The 22,819-nt window shown below is 39.5% G+C and overlaps 1 protein-coding gene and 1 long non-coding RNA gene across 2 annotated transcripts in view; one reads left to right on the top strand and one right to left on the bottom strand.

The window, feature by feature from the left end:
- The window catches only part of arid5b (AT-rich interaction domain 5B), a 337,352-nt gene that overhangs the window by 120,193 nt on the left and 194,340 nt on the right, over positions 1-22,819 (top strand). The gene's annotated exons all lie outside the window — the stretch shown is intronic.
- The window catches only part of LOC133657567 (uncharacterized), a 42,219-nt gene continuing 23,218 nt past the window's right edge, over positions 3,819-22,819 (bottom strand). The window contains exon 3 of the long non-coding RNA XR_009827282.1: positions 3,819-3,978. This is a non-coding gene — a long non-coding RNA (uncharacterized LOC133657567). The remainder of the gene's footprint in view (positions 3,979-22,819) is intronic.

The following is a 22,819-nucleotide window of genomic DNA, read 5'->3' on the forward strand; positions in this document are numbered from 1 at the left end:
TTCAGCCTGTTGTTCACTATTCTTTATTTATTTTAAATTGCCTTTTTAATGTCTATTCTTGGTGTTGGGTTTTATCAAATAAATTTCCCCAAAAAATGCGACTTATATATGTTTTTTTCCTTCTTTATTATGCATTTCTGGCCGGTGCGACTTATACTCCGGAGCGACTTATACTCCGAAAAATACGGTACTTATTTTTCTAATCAGCCTGACCTAAGCCGAAGGTTTATTTGTTCAATAAATAATATTTATGATTAACACATGGTTTCATATCAGATTTCATATAAGATTAAGATGACTAATTCAGTGTTAATATTTATTTGTTAATATTTCTTACGAAAAGTAGGGCATACAAAAACTGACGTAACAACGTGAAAGGATTCTTTATTTGGGTACTCAATTCTGCGGAATGACAAGCTTAAACATGGACTACTTTGTTACGCGCAATGTTTGACGGTAGCATAACCGAGATGGCGTACACAACCTGGGGTGAAATTTTGGCAAACATTTTGGACGACAACATCTCATACGAAAAGTAGGATGTACAAAAACTGAGATACGAACGTGATGGATTCTTTGTTTGGATTTCCATCTCTGCAGAATGATACATGGAAGTAGGGCTGGGCGATATGGACGAAAAATGATATCTCGATATATTTTTACTTAAACTCGATATTCGATATATATCTCGATATATTTTCCGGTAAAAGTATACGTATAAAGATATTCATTTTTGAGTGAAATTCAGTGAAATTGAAGTGAATGACAACTGTACTGTAAACACTTGTATTAACCTAGTTAGTCAAGATGGGTATTAACAGCACAGAAAATAAACTGTTTAAGTAGCACACAATTACATAACATGAATAAAATCGAAAAATATTATTTCTACGTAAAATAAATAACATAACTGTGCAAATAATACATTTTTGGCAGCATTTCTCGTGCCAAATATGCCCGGCAACTCAAGAACAGTTTTGATTTGGGCTTATGTGGTAAACAACTCAAATTATTGTTTTATCCAGACGTATACATTAGTCCAAATGTGGCCAAGTAGACGCATTGTGGGTTTCCTGGACATCGTCAACATCGCTAAAAGACAAATCTAAAGAAGAGAATCCCTCTGCCATCTTCCACTGGTTTTTAAATCTATAAATCGCCCGCTTCTACGACTCTCTCGTCGTCATTTGGGATGTCTGTTCTGATTTCCCTTCCCGGTTTGATGATCCGCCCTATCTTGCCTCTGATTGGCCTCATCTCAACCAATCGTGACTCATCATAGTAAACAATTAACCCATCAAGGATGTGCTTATACGTGCAAGCACGTTTTGGAAGGAGGAAGGGGAGGGGTTTAAGAAGCCCATGAGAGGGAGTGAGGAGCAGGGGACAAAGAACACAACAAATTAGTGCCGTTTGGTCATTTTAACGTGAAATAAACTATATCGATATTACGATATTTTCTTAATTCTTATCTTGTCTAAAAACATATCGAGATATCTTACAAACTCGCGATATATCGCCCAGCCCTACATGGAAGACGTATTCGTTTGTTCTGAACGGTGTTTGACTGTAAGACATACTTGCCAACATTGAGACCTCCGATTTCGGGGGGCGGGGGCGAAATACTTGACTTTCAGTGAATTCTAGCTATATATATATATTTATTTTATTGTGTATATATATATATATATATATATATATATATATATATATATATATATATATATATATATATATATATATATATATATATATATATATATATATATATATATATATATATATATATATAATAAATACTTGAATTTCAGTGTTCATTTATTTACACATATACACACACAACACTCATCTTCTCATTGTTGTACTTGAAAGACTTGATCAAACACACAGTAATGAAAACACAGTTGTTCTACTAACTGTACTGTGCTTGCTGCTTACTAAAAAAAAAAAAAACACTTACCTTTCACTATTTGAGTAGCCTTTGTTCTGCCATTTGCGTACTGGCGAGCGATCTCTGAATCCAGGAACATATCCTTCACGGATTTGTTGTAGACATCCGCAAAATGAGAACAGGATGTTGCTTCCAGCTATCAGCATAGCCATCTTTGTCTCGGCATAAATTGCACCCTCGGGACTCCATTTAGCGAGGTGGCCCATAACACTGGGCTGGAACCGGTGCTGCGTTGCCGCCGCTTTGTGCTTCGCTGACTGTTCATGAGTGAGTATATCCATTCGGCCACCGTGTTCAATGGAGAAGTCTGATCTACAAAATTTACAGGCAGCATACCCCTTCCCCTTCGAACTGTCCTGGATAAACTGAAATTCTTGTTTCCATTCGTTTTGGAACTTTACAAGCGTATTTCTTCATCTTACTCGTCGTCGCCTCGTTCTTCTGCTCGTCTCCTTGTTGTGTGCGCAGTTGTGCACTCTCTAAATGCCGTAGATGTTATAACGTGATTGGACAGGCACGCTGTTTATATCGTGGGAAAGCGGACGTGAAAACAGGCTGTCGACACGTCACTCAGGTCCGCATGGAGCTGGAGGGGGCGTGGCCTCCAGCTGCGGCTGTAAATCGGGAGATTTTCGGGAGAATATTTGTCCCGGGAGGTTTTCGGGAGAGGCGCTGAATTTTGGCAGTCTCCCGGAAAATTTGGGAGGGTTGGCAAGTATGCCGTAAGACAGGGGTGTCTAAACTTTTTCCACTGAGGGCCGCATTCTGAAAAATCAAAGCAAGCGGGGGCCCTTTTGATATTTTTTATTTTAAAAACCAATACAATATATGTATACATTTAGGCCTCCACTCAGGCTTGATCCCGGGGACCCCAAAGGGTTTTGGTCAAAAAAATATAAAAAATGTGTCATTATTCAGTATTATTATTTTTATTATTATTCAAGTTTTAAATCTCTAGATCAACATTAGGTCTGTCTGTCAATATTACGGTTTTAAAGATTTAAGTTGTATGCTTTTGTTGTCAAAGAAAACCCTGTTTTTTTATGGAAAAAATACAAAATATGCAATATTTTCACACACTAAAATTTTTAAGTGGAATATTTGAGATTATATAATAATTGGAGCCTTAAAAAGGTCAATAACTCATAACAACATTGATTTTAATTCATTATTATTTTTTGAGCAATGACACTTAAAAACAAATCACACTAAAATTATTGGGAATCCAAATAATTATAGTGTTAAAAAATTAATTCTATTTTTTTTTTTACTGTTTACTTTTAACACAATAATCACGAGATCAACTTCAGATCCATCCGTCAATTATACGTTTTATTGTTGTTTATGTTTTTCGTTTGTTCGTTTTAGGCCCTTCTTTATAAAAAACAGCTCAGTTTTTTATATGGCAAACACAAAATATGCAACATTTTCCCCCAAAATATCTCAGATGTGACGTAATTGGAGCCTTGAATAGGTCAATAATTCATAATGACATTGAAGAAAGAAACAGCCTGCATGGCAGCTTTGTGTTATTAGAGTATACATTGCGACATTTTCTTGTTACATTTCACTTGTTTGCTCTTTTATACCACTTATCATGTTTTTAATTGTTTTCAATTGTATTTTTAAGATGTGCCGTGGGGCCGTTAAAAAATGACCTGCGTGCCACAAATGGCCCCCGGGCCGCACTTTGGACACCCCTGCCGTAAGATAACCGAGACGGTAAAAATGTTTAGTCAAAAATGAATAGTGCGAAAACTGAGGTACCAATGTGTACTGTACATCATTTTTTTAATTGATCTCAAACGTCGCCATCTTTTTGAGCCCCTCCCCCCTCGCCGCATGACTTTAATGCAGCATGGCCACTGGTCCAATTATCAAAGGGCCTCTTAAAGATGGTTGATCACATTTGCTCCTTTTGGTGTTTTGCACGTTGGGGGCCCACGCAGAGCAACTTGTTTTTCCTCTGGCACGAGTGACCATGCTATAAGTGGATTGACCGCTTCCAAACTCAGCAGCAGTCCGGTCTGAGAGGAAAACAAATAGAAGTCCATTCCAGTCCATTATCACACAAAAGCAGATCACAAACACACAATTTCATATTGCAACCTCGTCATAAACGACTTCAGGCTTACGCTTTGCTTTCTTTCCTTCCTTTTATCCCTTCTTTGTGTTGTCAAAAAGAAACAATTTGGGTTTTTTGACAAGCGGCCTTGCTGAATAACTCCGCCATGTATTACAGGGCCTATTAAATGCAAACTTTTCAATCTGGCAATCAATAAGGCAGGCAGCGCTGGCTGGCCCCGCGCCAGACGCATTAGAGCCGCAAGCGACGGTTGCTAGGGAGCCGAGCCTGCTGGGGGGAAAGAATGTTTAATGTAATAGAATCACATAAATCAACTGGAGGAAAGTGCTTGTGTTGTCTCTTCTTCCCGTCTCGTCTTTGCACGGCGTTTTATGCGGCTGTGTGTGTGTTTTTTTTTTCCCCACTATGCGGTACGGACGCTTCTTTTTTGCCCTTGTCAGCCGCAGGAGGATGAAATTAAGCTGTGTGATTTTGCATGTGTACGCTTCTCATGCTGCCCACTTGAATAAACTGGTGGTGAAAAGTATATAAATGTTTCATTTTTTGCACCTCACATGCCGAAACCAACGAGGCACTTTAGCGCTTTACTATAATTAGGAACAGGAGCCTACATGCATGGAGGGCTCTTACAAACACACTTTCTAGTCGGATGAGTACATCCTACATACAGTATCTAGTGCGCATTTGTAGGCCGCCTTTTATTTGGTGCATCAATATACAGTCAGCCCAATTTTGCAGGTGTTTGCTTAAAATGTCTTTATACCGATGGGAGTAAATACATCGTTATGTTTAATAGTCACTCAGGAATCGTAAACGGGAAACATTTTTTTAAATGAGAAACAAGGTAAAAACAGCCGGTTTGTTTGCTTTAGGGATGTGTAACGTTTACATTTAAAGAGTTCAGGCGCAAATTGGCCAAATGTTGAGGTCTATCAGAGGCATAGAGTCATGGAACAATCTGCCAGCCCATGTCAGAAACAGTGACACCTATTTAACATTTAAGACTGCACTGAAACAGTGGTTGAAAACTAATCAGACATGCACGCACAATTAGATTATTCACTAGGTTTTTTTTGTTTGTTTGTTTTATTTTTTTGTCAATGGTCCGTGCTTATGGTATGCTTGTAATGTGTAATGTCTTGAGATTTATGTATTCTTTTGTGTCATGACTAGAGATGTCCGACAACATCGGACTGCCGATATCATCGGCCGATAAATGCTTTACAATGTTAAATCGGAAATTATCAGTATCGGTTTCCATCCATCCATCCATCCATCTTCCTCCGCTTATCCGAGGTCGGGTCGCGGGGGCAGCAGCCTAAGCAGGGAAGCCCAGACTTCCCTCTCCCCAGCCACTTCGTCCAGCTCTTCCCGGGGGATCCCGAGGCGTTCCCAGGCCAACCGGGAGACATAGTCTTCCCAACGTGTCCTGGGTCTTCCCCTTGGCCTCTTACCGGTCGGACGTGCCCTAAACACCTCCCTAGGGAGGCGTTCGGGTGGCATCCTGACCAGATGCCCGAACCACCTCATCTGGCTCCTCTCGATGTGGAGGAGCAGTGGCTTTACTTTGAGCTCCTCCCGGATGACAGAGCTTCTCACCCTATCTCTAAGGGAGAGACCCGCCACCCGGCGGAGGAAACTCATTTCGGCCGCTTGTACCCGTGATCTTGTCCTTTCGGTCATAACCCAAAGCTCATGACCATAGGTGAGGATGGGAACGTAGATCGACCGGTAGATTGAGAGCTTTGCCTTGCGGCTCAGCTCCTTCTTCACCACAACGGATCGATACAGCGTCCGCATTACTGAAGACGCCGCACCGATCCGCCTGTCGATCTCACGATCCACTCTTCCCTCACTCGTGAACAAGACTCCGAGGTACTTGAACTCCTCCACTTGGGGCAAGATCTCCTCCCCAACCCGGAGATGGCACTCCACCCTTTTCCGGGCGAGAACCATGGACTCGGACTTGGAGGTGCTGATTCTCATCCCAGTCGCTTCACACTCAGCTGCGAACCGATCCAGCGAGAGCTGAAGATCCTGGCCAGATGAAGCCATCAGGACCACATCATCTGCAAAAAGCAGAGACCTAATCCTGCAGCCACCAAACCGGATCCCCTCAACGCCTTGACTGCACCTAGAAATTCTGTCCATAAAAGTTATGAACAGAATCGGTGACAAAGGGCAGCCTTGGCGGAGTCCAACCCTCACTGGAAACGTGTCCGACTTACTGCCGGCAATGGGGACCAAGCTCTGACACTGATTATACAGGGAGCGGACAGCCACAATCAGACAGTCCGATACCCCATACTCTCTGAGCACTCCCCACAGGACTTCCCGAGGGACACGGTCGAATGCCTTCTCCAAGTCCACAAAACACATGTAGACTGGTTGGGCAAACTCCCATGCACCCTCAAGGACCCTGCCGAGAGTATAGAGCTGGTCCACAGTTCCACGACCAGGACAAAAACCACACTGTTCCTCCTGAATCCGAGGTTCGACTATCCGGCGTAGCCTCCTCTCCAGCACACCTGAATAGACCTTACCGGGAAGGCTGAGGAGTGTGATCCCACGATAGTTAGAACACACCCTCCGGTTCCCCTTCTTAAAGAGAGGAACCACCACCCCGGTCTGCCAATCCAGAGGTACCGCCCCCGATGTCCACGCGATGCTGCAGTATCGGTTTCAAAAAGTAAAATTTATGGCTTTTTAAAACGCTGCTGTGTACACGGATGTAGGGAGAAGTACAGAGCGCCAATAAACCTTAAAGGCACTGCCTTTGCGTGCTGGCCCAAGCACATAATATCTACGGCTTTTCACACACACACAAGTGAATGCAAGTTATACTTGGTCAACAGCCATACAGGTCACACTGACGGTAGCCGTGTGAACAACTTTAACACTGTTACAAATATGCGCCACACTGTGAACCCCCAACCCCGCCCACCTCAACCTCCTCATGCTCTCTCAGGGAGAGCATGTCCCAAATTCCAAGCTGCTGTTTTGAGGCATGTTAAAAAAAATCATGCACTTTGTGACTTCAATAATAAATATGGCAGTGCCATGTTGGCATTTTTTTCCATAACTTGAGTTGATTTATTTTGGAAAACCTTGTTACATTGTTTAATGCATCCAGCGGGGCATCACAACAAAATTAGGCATAATAATGTGCTAATTCCACGACTGTATATATCGGTATCGGTTGATATCGGAATCGGTAATTAAGAGTTGGACAATATTCTTTCTTATCTGGTTAAATAAAGGTTCTATCGGATATCGGCAAAAAAGCCATTATCGGACATCTCTAATCATGACCTGTTGAATGTTTACTGTGTTAACCTGCCTTAGGACAACGGATGAAAATTAGCTATTGTGCTTAACTCCGGCATATTTACATTGTTGCTCGTTGTTGATGAATATGCATTGTCGTAATTTAAAATAATAAATAAATAAAAAACCTATTAAAGCCATTCCGCCGATTATGAGCTGTGAGTACCACTAATTAGTGGGGCTCCATTTAGTGTTATGCCAAAGAATCATTTGATTAAAGCAAAGTGTGTTATTGTCTTACATTCAGACAAAGTGTTACGGTACAAACTGTGCGTAATGTTACAGTGTCCAAAAATATTAAATAAACTTGTTAAATGAAGCTTTGTTTTTAGTGAATACTTAGCCCTACCACGCTACTGTGTTTTGATATTGGTCATTACGGGGATACTTGGAGAGCCAAGTATTTTCTAAGGTGGTGCTTGGTGAAAAAAGTTTTAAAACAACTAGTTTACACAATATTCTACTGGGAGGTAAAATAACATTTTCTGCAAAATCAACTTATCTTTTGCATTTCACTGTTGAATATTCCGTTTTACTTCAGAAACCGAAAAGTGTGTTCTATTTGCGGCACAAACAGATAATTCCAGGAGACCAATCAATGTATCGAAATTTGATGACGTCATCCAATATCAGCGCTAGGGCTGCGTGATTAATCGGCATGGAGGTTTTAATTAGTGCGATAAATAACCACAAGAGGTTGTGTTTTTTTTTTTCTGTGTTTGAGTGACGGACATGTTTGCCAATACAAATTGTTGAATCTCGTGTTTGTTAATTTCTCGCTTAAAACAGCAAGAAAGAGGTCTCACTCTGTGCATCACCTATTAAATGCAAACTTCACGACTTGTCAGTGAGAAGTTCTGCAAAGTAACAAAAATTGGGAGGAAAAAAATACGATTACAAAGCCAAATGTCCCGTTGTGGTAATATTTCAGCTTCATACAGGATGGGCAATATGAGCCCATCAACACGGACGACCTCGTTTTTCCGACTGGGAAGAAAAAAATGCACTTTAAGATGTTCGGTATTTATTTAAGTTGAGTTTTTGCTCACAGAAATGAGAGTCCATTTGAATTTTTTGTTTGTTTATTTATTTAGGACAGTGGTACTTAACCTGGGTTCGATCAAACCCTAGGGGTTCGGTGAGTCGGCCTCAGGGGTTCGGCGGAGGTCAAAACACACCCGACTCATCGTGTAAATAAAAATGTCTCCCTATCGGCGTATTATGGATACGGCAATAGCAGAAGTCACACTGATTTGCAGGTGTGTAATGTGTTGTGAGTTTAGACACTGTGTTGGTTTTGTTGTTTGAACAAGGTGATGTTCATGCACGGTTCATTTTGTGCACCAGTAAAAAAAAACATGGTAACACTTTAGTATGGGGAACATATTCACCATTAATTAGTTGCCTATTAACATGCAAATTAGTAACATATTGGTTCTTAACTAGTCATTATTAAGTACTTATTAATGCCTTATTCGGCATGGCCTTATTATAGCCCTAACCCTCTAACCCTGGCCCTAACCCTCTAACCCTAACCCTAACCATAACCAAATAACTCTAAATTAAGTCTTTGTTACTTAGAATATTTTCCCCATACTAAAGTGTTACCAAAAACATATAACTTTGTCTTGAATTTGAAAAAAAAAAACATTTTATTTTTCACAAAAGAAGGGTTCGGTGAATGTGCATATGAAACTAATGGGGTTCGGTACCTCCAACAAGGTTAAGAACCACTGATTTAGGATAACAAAGTTATTTACAGTACAATGGTAAACATTTCTGCATAATGAGAAATAAAAGTTTATATCATTTTAAATGGTTACCTGCATTATTAGTATACATTATAATTCAATTACATTATAAACACTGTATCGTTTTTATCAGTTATTTCTTCAGTTTTAGAGCATGATGTATACAAAAGCTCTGAGTCGATCTGCATGAAGCCAAATATGTTTTTAAGTAAATTATTTTATATTGTTCTAATGTGTGGCATTTTGAGACAAGAATATGTTGATTGACAGTCTAAAAGTAACATGTCTTCCATCACTTGATATTTTTACACTTTAATGCATTTTTATGTATAAAATAAAGAAATCACAAATCACATCGCAATCCGATTTTGGAGAGAAAAATTGCAATTGCCTGTAGATTACCTGCAGCCCTAATCAGCGCTCATGCTCGCTCGCTTCGTGTCTATTTTGCCGTGATTGTAACTAAAATGAAAGCATAAATAATGAGTGTCTTTGATGAAATCAGTGAGTGCGTGACGCCCTCGCCTACTGGGCGCAGAAAGAGACGAGCCACAACTCCCTGGAATGACCAACTGATTTGTGTGTTTACTCTGCTGTTGTAGTCTTGTGATGCAGCTGTCGATATGTCATGATACAGATTTGGTGGTCAAATGACATGATGATCTCTGTCCAGGAATCACCCAAAAAAGGTGATTTTTTGGGATGAAATCAATTCATTACAGTAATTGCATAAGCATGTGGTTAGAGTGTCCGTCCTGAGACTGGGAGGTCGGGAGTTGAAACCCCGGCCGAGTCATACCAAAGACTACAAAAAATGGGACCCATTGCCTCCCTGCTTGGCACTCAGCATCAAGGTTTGGAATTGGGGGTTAAATCATCAAATGATTCCCGAGCGCAGTGCACGCTGCTGCTCACTGCTCCCCTCACCTCCCAGGGGGTGAACAAGGGGAAATGCAGAGGACACATTTCACCACACCCAGTGTGTGTATGACACTCGTTGGGACTTTAAAGGATTAATCTGTTTTTGTTGCGAAACAAAATGATCAAACTGCCCTTTTTGTACCGATTGTGCATTTTTCTAAATTGAGACTTTCATTTGCAAATGCAACCGACACCAGCAGGATGGCTGTTTCATGAAAAGCTCCACACAAAAAAAACATTGATTTACTCAAAACAAGGAAACCGGAGATATCTGTTTTTGCATCCGAACTCTTAATTTTAATTGAAGAAATCGGTACCTTTAAAACGGTGCCTAAACCAAATTGGGCCAACTTTTTTGGCCCAATTTTTTGATAACCATCTACAAACCCCGTTTCCATATGAGTTGGGAAATTGTGTTAGATGTAAATATAAACGGAATACAATGATTTGCAAATCCTTTTCAACCCATATTCAGTTGAATGCACTACAAAGACAAGATATTTGATGTTCAAACTCATAAACTTTTTTTTTTGTTTTGCAAATAATTCACTTAGAATTTCATGGCTGCAACAAGTGCCAAAGTAATTGGGAAAGGGCATGTTCACTACTGTGTTACATGGCCTTTCCTTTTAACAACACTCAGTAAACGTTTGGGAACTGAGGAGACACATTTTTTAAGCTTCTCAGGTGGAATTCTTTCCCATTCTTGCTTGATGTACAGCTTAAGTTGTTCAATAGTCCGGGGGTCTCCGTTGTGGTATTTTAGGCTTCATAATGCGCCACACATTTTCAATGGGAGACAGGTCTGGACTACAGGCAGGCCAGTCTAGTACCCGCACTCTTTTACTATGAAGCCACGTTGATGTAACACGTGGCTTGGCATTGTCTTGCTGAAATAAGCAGGGGCGTCCATGGTAACGTTGCTTGGATGGCAACATATGTTGCCCCAAAAGCTGTATGTGTCTTTCGGCATTAATGGCACCTTCACAGATGTGCAAGTTACCCATGTCTTGGGCACTAATACACCCCCATACCATCACACATGCTGGCTTTTCAACTTTGCGCCTATAACAATCCGGATGGTTCTTTTCCTCTTTGGTCCGGAGGACACGACGTCCACAGTTTCCAAAAACAATTTGAAATGTGGACTCGTCAGACCAAAGAACACTTTTCCACGTTGTATCAGTCCATCTTAGATGAGCTCAGGCCCAGCGAAGCCGACTGTGTTTCTGGGTGTTGTTGATAAACGGTTTTCGCCTTGCATAGGAGAGTTTTAACTTGCACTTACAGATGTAGCGACTAACTGTAGTTACTGACAGTGGGTTTCTGAAGTGTTCCTGAGCCTATGTGGTGATATCCTTTACACACTGATGTCGCTTGTTGATGCAGTACAGCCTGAGGGATCGAAGGTCACGGGCTTAGCTGCTTACGTGCAGTGATTTCTCCAGATTCTCTGAACCCTTTGATGATATTACGGACCGTAGATGGTGAAATCCCTAAATTCCTTGCAATAGCTGGTTGAGAAAGGTTTTTCTTAAACAGTTCAACAATTTGCTCACGCATTTGTTGACAAAGTGGTGACCCTCGCCTCATCCTTGTTTGTGAATGACTGAGCATTTCATGGAATCTACTTTTATACCCAATCATGGCACCCACTTGTTCCCAATTTGCCTGTTCAACCGGGGGAATGTTCCAAATAAGTGTTTGATGAGCATTCCTCATCTTTATCAGTATTTATTGCCACCTTTCCCAACTTCTTTGTCACGTGTTGCTGGCATCAAATTCTAAAGTTAATGATTATTTGCACAAAAAAAAAAGTTTATCAGTTTGAACATCAAATATGTTGTCTTTGTAGCATATTCAACTAAATATTGGTTGAAAATGATTTGCAAATCATTGTATTCCGTTTATTTACATCCAACACAATTTCCCAACTCATATGGAAACGGGGTTTGTAACTAAGCATAAGGAACAAGTGATTTCTTTTTGGGGCTGATCCAGACCACTGTATGGCTTAGGACTTTGTTTTTCCTGACAGAAATTGGCACTCTTTGAGTGTTCTTCAAATGACTTACTTTATTTAGTTTGCATGTTTACTTATCGTATTATTATGCTCCTGTGTAGAGGTGCCAGTGTACTCTACATCAGCTTGCTGCCCCCCCTCCCCCACCAAACCCCTGCTGCAATCTAACCTCGCATCTTGCTTTTACCATGAATTGATTAACGTGGACCCCGACTTAAACAAGTTGAAAAACGTATTCCGGTGTTACCATTTAGTGGTCAATTGTACGGAATATGTACTGTACTGTGTAAACTGTACTGTTTCATATAATGTATTCTCTTCCTTTGCAATCTTCTAATAAAAGTTTCAATCCATTAATCAATCAGTCATCATTTAAAATGTGACCACCTTAGCAAAACTTTCTCCAATCTCTTTGCGATAAAATTGACTATCGTATCACATTGGTTAGTTCCTGCTCCAATTATATTCCCTGTCTCTCTTTAATTACCGTTGTTGGCTCGCGACAAAGAAAACCAACAAGGTAAGATTTGTGGTCCATCACTCTAATGACTCACCGGAAAACAGCGCCCCTCTCCTTTTGGCGGAGAATTGCACGTCGAACGCCCAACCTGGATGAAGAGTTATAAAAAGATTAAAAGAGCGCTGGAGAGGATGGTGTAGCATAATCCAGGCTTATTGGACGCCTTGCTCCGAATAAAGCCAGCAGACGACGCTTTTATTCACCCAGGGGAGAAAAAAATAACAAGTGGTGTCCTTAAGTGTCTACCATAACATTAACTTTACAATGACGTCTTGAGACCGCCTCATGTCACGGTTGAACATGGACTGAGCAGACGTGGCATCTGTAAAGCTGACGTCAATGAAACAAGTGTCCAGAAAAACTGACAAAAGATTGTTCAGTGAGTGACCGAGGCTGTGATATAGTTTGAAATAATGTCCTGTGTATTATGTTTATTTACAAAAATTAGGTGAATCAGTAATTATTGAATGATAATTTATTAATCATTATTATTACTTCCTAATTATTATTTTTATAGGTTATTTAGTTATTATTCGCGACCACTGAAAGGGTGAAAGTGGTTGAAAATGGATGGATGTTATTATCATTCATCCATCTTCTGGACTGTTGTCCTCACTCGGGTCATGGTGAACTGGAACCTAAATTATTATCAATATTGAACAAAATATTTAGAAAATAAATCCCCCCCCCACCCCCTGGGTCCTGAGGGTACATCAGATATTCTCTGCAATAGAGTAAATAAACCACCAGTTGCTGGGTTGCATATGACGTCACATCCGTTTTTCGTCTTCGCAGCTTAATTCTCATCCAGCTTGAGTGTAGAATTAAAACAACTGCGAGTGAGTGTCGAGTTTGAGCAGAAAATGCTGTATTGCTGTTTTGTTCAAATAGAGACATAGGAAACAGCTTTTATAGAGTCCTGAAAGAAGTGGTTCATTAAGGTAATAGTCAGGAAAAAAACAAAAGTGCGTCAAAGGAAATGGCTCTTAAAAATATCACTTTCATCATCTTGTGGAATACAATAGGACCTTGTTCGTGTCTGCAGCGATCACTTTGTAAAATGTTTGAACATTTGATTTGTTTGAGAAACTTTATGTGATGCGATGAAGTTTATTCTCTACTGCATTAGAACTGTTTGAGAGCAGAACCAGACGTAAACAAGGACAAGAGATCACATTAGTTTGTGTTCTTTTGTGGTTTCTATGCCTAAATATAACGAGGAAGATCTGCTTGTGCTAATAAACTAATGTCATGTTAAGTCCTAGTAATAAATATTGTGATTGTTGGTCTAATCCACCGTAAATTTCATTGTCTATTTTCATAACAGAAACTAAAAGCTTAGTTGTTGTTGTGCAGGAAAGCCAAGTGCTTTATTGGACACAGATGGCCACATTATAGTGTCTTTGGTGATATTTGTCAGCATCAAGAAAATATCCTTAATAGTATTAATAAACTAGATGAATAAATCTTTGTAGGCTCAACAGCATATATTGAATCTTGATAGTGCTAGCAAACATTGCTGAACAACAGGGACATATACAGCTAAATAATGAGACAAAATATGAACTTCACACCATAAAAACAACTACAAACATGAATTGTAGATGAGACTAGTATTTGTAGCAGGAAATCAACTGCTAACAAACTTATCGTTTTCCTCATTAGCGTTACTTTTGATGCACGAATAAGTCCAATTTTTTCTTTCACCGATTAATGTTTAATTTGTGGATACCTCAGATGTAAAAACAGAATTTGCCTTCAATATTTTCTTCTTAAAACCCGTGGGAGGGTCAAATGAAGTCAGGCTGTAGCGAGCAGTAACGTCTTGGTGATGATGAATGGTTTAAATTAGAGATGTCCGGCAATGGCTTTTTTGCCGATATTCCGATATTGTCCAACTCTTAATTACCGATTCCGATATCAACCGATACCGATATATACAGTCGTGGAATTAACACATTATTATGCCTAATTTTGTTGTGATGCCCCGCTGGATGCATTAAACAATGTAACAAGGTTTTCCAAAATAAATCAACCCAAGTTATGGAAAAAAATGCCAACATGGCACTGCCATATTTATTATTGAAATCACAAAGTGCATCATTTTTTTTAACATGCCTCAAAACAGCAGCCTGGAATGTGGGACATGCTCTCCCTGAGAGAGCATGAGGAGATTGAGGTGGTCGGGGTTGAGGTGTGTGTGTGTGGGGGGGGGGGGGGGTGGGGGGGGGTAGCGGGGGTGTATATTGTAGCGTCCCAGAAGAGTTAGTGCTGCAAGGGGTTCTGGGTATTTGTTCTGTTGTGTTTATGTTGTGTTACGGTGCGGATGTTCTCCCGAAATGTGTTTGTCATTCTTGCTTGGTGTGGGTTCACAGTGTGGCGCATATTTGTAGCAGTGTTGCAGTTGTTTATACGTCCACCCTCAGTGTGATCTGTATGGCTGTTGACCAAGTATGCGTTTGCATTCACTTGTGTGTGTGAAAAGCCGTAGATATTATGTGATTGGGCCGGCACGCAAAGGCAGTGCCTTTAAGGTTTATTGGCGCTCTGTCCTTCTCCCTACGTCCGTGTACCACTTCGTACAGCGTCAGTTTTAAAAAGTCATAAATTTTACTTTTTGAAACCGATACCGATAATTTCCGATATTACATTTTAAAGCATTTATCGGCCGATAATATCGGGAGCCTGATATTATCGGACATCTCTAGTTTAAATCTTAAAAAAAAATAAAAAAATCTTAAGAGTGTATAAATCCACTTCATCCATTTTCAATATTTTTCTCATGATTGCTTAAATATTTGCATTTAAACCTTTCAAAATATGCCCAAATCTGCACATATGCAGGTAAATAAACAGTAGCCTAACAGGGCTCGAGACAATTGCCTGGAACCTAGAAGTGCCTCTCGGTCACGTGATTGCAACCCAGCAATTAAGGAAATATGTGGATAGCTTTAACCGGCAAGTGGAAACAAATACTATAACATTCCTGTTTTTTCTCCACAAGCATTATAAAGTTGATGCATAAAATTGATAGTTTGCACTTTCATGACTCATCCGTGCTGCAGACAAAATGTTATTCCAGTTTTTCCCGTCGACTAACTCCCACTCTCCGGGGAAATGTTTGCATCTTCAGCCACTAAATTTCTGGCACTGCATTGTCTGTCGTTTGGTTCTTGATAGGGGATGTTTTCTGGGGGTTTTTGTGCGTTGCCGTTAAACGCAGCGAGCTGCCTGCTGCAGTAGAAAGCGGCATTGATGAAAGCGTGGAGACGGGAGCACGCTGAGTGTAAAATTGAAACAATGAAACTGCAAGATAGTTTAACAGCTGTGCTGAACTGTAGCGGGTGACGATAAGTCTTTTATGGCTTTACGGCCGCTGCAATGCAACCTCTGCTTGTTGGCCCCTAGCTTTGTCCTGGAATTATTCATGTTGCAGTGCGGCTTTATGTCAACGGCTTGTTTCATACGGAAATATATAGCCTGTGTACGTCATTGTTATGGGTTTATTACATTTTATTGTCAACCAGTTATCGGAAGTAAGTTATTACGTGAACTATTATATTTGTGTTTAAATAACAAAATACAATCCATTTGTCTAGAAAATCCACCTAATGTATTTTGAGACACAATTAAGCCCAAATGCATTTGTCGGCAGATTTTGAAATAGTGTTTTTCCTTGTTAAAAAGGCTGGGGGAGAAAAAAAAAGACATGTAAAGCGCTTATTATTGGGCCTAAGTCCAAAATGATTGATACCCTTACTTAATATACATATTCTGAGTCGATTAAGATGTTCAAGATCAAGTTAGAAGTCATTTTAGAATGATGCAAAGTAGTGCATTGTCTTACAATTGTGGCTTCCAATCATAAAATAACTTTTACAATGCAGATTATAATACAACTTTTTAAAGAATTTGCCACTTTTGTGTAATTGCCAGCAAAAAAAATACCAACATTACACAGAAGTTCAATTTAAAGGGTCCCTATCCTTTTAATTTCAAGGTTTTTAAAAATGTTATTGCATTCAAGCAGGGCACTATAGTAAGTGTATTTGAATAAAATACCCCATGAATCTTCAGTTGTGTGTAGAGATGTCCGATAATATCGGACTGCCGATATTATCGGCCAATAAATGCTTTAAAATGTAATATCGTAAATTATCGGTTTCAAAATTATCGGTATCTGTTTCAAAACGTAAAATGTATGACTTTTTGAAACGCCGCTGTGTACACGGATGTAGGGAGAAGTACAGAGCACCAATAAACCTTAAAGGCACTGCCTTTGCGTGCCGGCCCAGTCACATAGTATCTACGGCTTTTCACACACACAAGTGAATGCACGCATACTTGGTCAACAGCCATACAGGTCACACTGAGGGTGACCGTATAAACAACTTTAACACTGTTACAAATATGCGCCACACTGTGAACCCACACCAAACAAGCAGAACAAATACCCAGAACCCCTTGCAGCACTAACTCTTCCGGGACGCTAAAATATAACCCCCCCACACCCCCAACTCAACTTCCTCATGCTCTCTCAGGGAGAGCATGTCCCAAATTCCAAGCTGCTGTTTTGAGGCATGTTAAAACAAAATAATGCACTTTGTGACTTCAATAATAAATATGGCAGTGCCATGTTGGCATTTTTTTCCATAACTTGAGTTGATTTATTTTGGAAAACCTTGTTACATTGTTTAATGCATCCAGCGGGGCATCACAACAAAATAAGGCATAATAATGTGTTAATTCCACAACTGTATATATCGGTATCGGTTGATATCGGCATCGGTCATTAAGAGTTGGACAATATCGGATATCGGCAAAAAAGCCATTATTGGACATCTCTACTTCTAATCATAAAACTTTTACAACTCCGATAATACAACATATAATACAACATTTTAAAGAATTTGCACTTTTGTGTAATTTCCAGCAAAAAAAATACCAATATTACACAGAAGTTCAATTTAAAGGGTCCCGATCCTTTTAATTTCAAGGTTTTTAAAAATGTTATTGCATTCAAGCAGGGCACTATAGTAAGTTTATTTTGGATAAATCTTCAGTTGTGTACAGGATTAATCTGCATCTTTCTCCTCTTGGCTGACATGCTCAGATTCTGCAGCCTCCTTGTGACCCGCTCTGTTGCATTTGGTGGCCTCCAGAAGATTGTAGATTTTTTTTAATTGATTGAGAATCGTTACAAATAAGAATTGCGATTTATTCTAAAATCTTTTTTTGACACCACTATTGTGTGTGTATATATAATATATTAATTTTTTTATTAATCGAAGAAATGGCAATTGTTGAAGGACCGGAATCGACATGTATGCTGTGGCGTATTCGCTCACATGTTACGTAGATTGCGTAAGTTGTTTACGTAAGTGAGTGGAAAAATACAGCTAACCTAGATCCACACTGATGTCCATGTTGCCCTTACCTAACAGCCATAAAAAGATTACACTGCATATATCCATTCATACATCATATTGCTTAATTTATTTTCAAGTAAAAAATGCTAATTTTTAAAGTGTGGCAACTTTTATTTTGTAGTAGTAGTAGCTTCCTTGGTCATTTACAGAATCTGTTTAACTTCCTTTGTTTTCCCTTTAGCAAACTGCACATGCAAGTGACGTCAAGGCCACATTGGGGACACATTGGGGCCTGTGCGCGTTCACACTAAGTTTGATAAAGATCACATTTTACTTGCAGTGTAAGCAGTCAGCTAGAAAAAAATGGGGAGTTTGAAAAACTGTAAACGACTGTAAACGTAGTGGCCAAAATCTGATTAGAAATATCAGATTTGAAGCACTTTACAGCGACTGTCAAAAAAATATCTGATCTGTGTCACTTGAGGGCAAAAAAATCTGATTTAGTGTCCAGCCTTGGAGAATTTAGTGTCGAACTTTGCGGTATGTAGATAGGTAGGTAGTCTTTGGGTACCGCACGATTCGATTCGATTCGATTCTTGGGGGTAACAATTCGATTCAGAAGCGATTCTCGATTCAAAAGCTATTATTTTTCAATAACATTGCATTCCAGTTCTATGATTAGCTACATTCCTCTATAAAATAGATAACCAGCTCTGATTAATTTCTGTATTACTTAAAATAAAACTGGTTTTGTTTAATAAAATTCTACCCAAACATTTAATAAAGGTAAATACAAATAAGGCAACAAGAGAAGTATCCAACGGTTCTCTTTTCTAAATTAAAATTGTACAGCAGATTTGATCATCTACGAACCCCAAAACCAGTAAAGTTGGCACGTTGTGTAAATGGTAAATAAAAACAGAATACAATGATTTGCTAATCCTTTTCAACCTATATTCAATTGAATAGAGACAAGATACTTAACGTTCACACTGGAAAACTTTATTTTTTTCAAATATTAGCTCATTTGGAATTTGATGCCTGCAACATTTTTCAAAAAGCTAGCACAAGTGGCAAAAAAGACTGATAAAGTTGAGGAATGCTCATCAAAAACTTATTTGGAAAATCCCACAGGTGAACAGGCTAAATGGGAACAGGTGGGTGCCATGATTGGGTATAAAAGCAGCTCCCATGAAATGCTCAGTCATTCACAAACAAGGATGGGGCGAGGGTCACCACTTTGTGAACATATGCGTCAGCAAATTGTCGAACAGTTTAAGAACAACATTTCTAAACGGGCTATTGCAAGGAATTTAGAGATTTCACCATCTATGGTGCATAATATCATCAAAACGTTCAGAGAATCTGGAGAAATCACTGCACGTAACATTGAATGCCTGTGACCTTCGATCCCTCAGGCGGTACTGCATCAAACACCGACATCAGAGTGTAAAGGATATCACCACATGTGCTCAGGAACACTTAAAAAAACCACTGTCAGTAACTACAGTTGGTAGAATTGGATGTCCTTGTGACAGATTGTGCTACTGAACAAATGCTGCGTTCAAGATCTCAGTTCTATTAACAGGGTGATAAAGCTATTAGCTCATCAACTACGCAAAATATCAGCATCCCATTATATTTCGCAGATTCAATCTGATTCAGGTATAGTTATAGATGATCTTGAGGTCAATAATGTATTTAATCATTTCTATATATCCCTGTACTCATCTGCTTATTGTTCTACTCCTGAGTTTAATATTTTTAGTCCCATTGAAAATGTGTGGCGCAATATGCAGTGTAAAATACCACAACAGAGACCCCCGGACTGTTGAACAACTTAAGCTGTACATCAAGAAAGAATGGGAAATAATTCCTCCTGAACAGCTTCCAAAATTTGTCTCCTCAGTTCCCAAACGTTTACTGAGTGTTGTTAAAAGGAAAGGCCATGTAACACAGTGGTAAAAATGCTCCTGTGCCAACTTTTTTGCAATGTATTGCTGCCATTAAATTCTAAGTTAATGATTATTTGCAAAAAAAACAATGTTTGAACATTAAGTATCTTGTCTTTGCAGTCTATTCAATTGAATATAAGTTGATAAGGATTCGCAAATCATTGTCTTCTGTTTTTATTTACGAATTACACAACGTTCCAACTTCACTGGTTTTTGGTTTTGTACCTCAACAATATGATTTGCCTGAGATTGAAAAAAAAATCTATCGATTAAGAATCTATACGAATAAGAATTGCGATTTATCTGAACATTTTAATTTTTTTTCACACCCCTAATTGTTAGGTAGGTAGATAGGCAGGCAGACCCTTGAAAGCCCCAAATCTTCCCATTGCTGCATTTTTAAGGAAAAGCGACTAAAGTAAATATGTCCGATAATTACTTTTTTGCCGATATTCCGATATTGTCCAATTCTTAATTACCGATTCCGATACCAACCGATACCGATATATACAGTCTGGATGCATTAAACAATGTAACAAGGTTTTCCAAAATAAATCAACTCAAGTTATGGAAAAAAATATTGTAGCGTCCCGAAAGAGTTAGTGCTGCAAGGGGTTCTGGGTATTTGTTCTGTTGTGTGTATGTTGTGTTACGGTGCGGATGTTCTCCCGAAATGTGTTTGTCATTCTTGTTTGGTGTGGGTCCACAGTGTGGCGCATATTTGTAACAGTGTTAAAGTTGTTTATACGGCCACCCTCAGTGTGACCTGTATGGCTGTTGACCAAGTATGTTTTGCATTCACTTGTGTGTGTGAAAAGTCGTAGATATTATGAGACTGGGCCGGCACACAAAAGCAGTGCCTTTAAGGTTTATTGGCGCTCTGTACTTCTCCCTACGTCCGTGTACCACTTCGTACAGCGGTGTTTTAAAAAGTCATACATTTTACTTTTTGAAACAGATACCGATAATTTCCGATATCACATTTTAAAGCATTTATCGGCCGATAATATCGGCAGTCCGATGTTATCGGACATCTCTAGACAAAAGTAACGATTACCTCCGATTACCTTGCATGTTGCCATATACGGACTTCCGAAAGTGAGGAATTCAAAACATTCCGTGGAAATCTTGTGAAGTTCATGGGATAACTCAAAACTCACCAAGCCCATGACGTCCTATTTCCACTTTATGTAGAGCAAGATGACAACATTCTAAAAGTGTAGTTTAAACAGTTGCAAATGTCGGATAGGGAACCTATAACCCTAACTTTCACCAGCATTTGAACGCTTTTGGGCTTAACAGCATGCAAATGATTATACATGATGCAAGTCTATTCCAGTTTGTAATGAAAAATAATGACATTTGTTGGAAAAAGTGTGTGTGTTCGGTGTGTATGCGCGCGCCACACTGCGGACTCATGTCATACCGTTATTTATTGACACTGCATGCTCGGAGCGGCCGACGCTCTTGCCGTTTACAGCGGCGGAGTCGCTCTCAATTATCAGAATGTTCCAGTACATTTTGTTTCACGCGGCACAGCGCCGCCGCTCGCAGATTGTACACGTCCATGACTCATGCAAATGTAATGAATTTATTTCATTGTTTATGTAACTCTGTCGTCGTAGGAAACACAAGGTTGAACACGGCGAAAGATACAATTAGCTGCACACACACACACACACACACACACATACATAATTTCCATCGGGTGTCATTGACAGATGCTGTTCCCTCTTAATTTGGTCAAGTTTCAATAACACGAAACCGAAAGGCAGATCGGGCGCCTGCTGCTGCCGCATGTACGACCTCCACCCCCCCCCCCACCCCTCCCTCGCGGTGTCGTGTCCCCTCGCCGATGGGGTGAGAGCGAGAGGAGGCGTAGGATGAATCAGAGATGTGTTACATATTATGAGAAGAGGCTAAATGGAGAAAAGCTCACAGGATCAATACCCAGCCACACGGAGACGAGAGGCTGCAGGGAGCTGGCGAGAATACAAAACAGTCTTCCTTATTTTTTTTATTTTTTTTTCTCCCTAAAAAGCATGTTAGACTTGTGTTGAAGAACACGGCACCGGATCTTCATGTCCCGTCCGGGCCCACAAACACAGCAGGGGGGCACACTGCAAAAAGTCAGTGTTCAAAAACTAGAAAAAAAATTACATAAATGAGGGGTATTTTATTTGAACTAAGCAAAATTATCTGCCAATAGAACAAGAAAATTCGTAGAAAAAGTAAAATTAGCTAACCTCAATGAACCCCAAAATACCTTAAAATAAGTATATTCTCACTAATAACAAGTGCACTTTTCTTGGTAGAAAAAAGAGACCTTTTTGCTCAATATGTTGAAAAATATTCTTAAATTAAGTAAATGCTAGTGCCATTATCTTGACATAATGATATGCGCTCGGCATCATGATTTTTTTTTTCATGCTTGAAGTAAGAATGAATACTTTAAAAAAGTAGTTTTATACTTGTGAGTGTTGATGACACAGCTTTGCATCAGTTGATATTCTAGTTTCAAGCATGTTTTACTCAATATAGGTCATCAAATCTCAGCTACAAGCTCCAATATCTTACTGAGATAATTTAGAACCAACACCCTTAAAACAAGTAAAACACTGTAACATAAAATCTGCTTAGTGAGAAGAATTATCTTACCAGACAGAAAATAAGCAAATATCACCCTTATTTGAGATAAACTCCTGATGTGTGAACATCAACAAGAGCAATTATTTTCTTATACTCGTCTTGTTGCCATGTGCTTAACCTCCCAAGGCCAGGAGAAATAAAGTAAAACGGTAAAAACTATTTTATTATTTTTTTGTCCGTAAATGCGATAACACATGGATACATTTAATCGCTAGCTTTTCTAGTGGTGTGAAAAAACATGCTGGCTAGTATGGCGGCCAATTTCTT

This window comes from Entelurus aequoreus, linkage group LG09 (genome assembly GCF_033978785.1).
Source record: "Entelurus aequoreus isolate RoL-2023_Sb linkage group LG09, RoL_Eaeq_v1.1, whole genome shotgun sequence".
Classification (NCBI taxonomy): Eukaryota; Metazoa; Chordata; class Actinopteri; order Syngnathiformes; family Syngnathidae; genus Entelurus; species Entelurus aequoreus.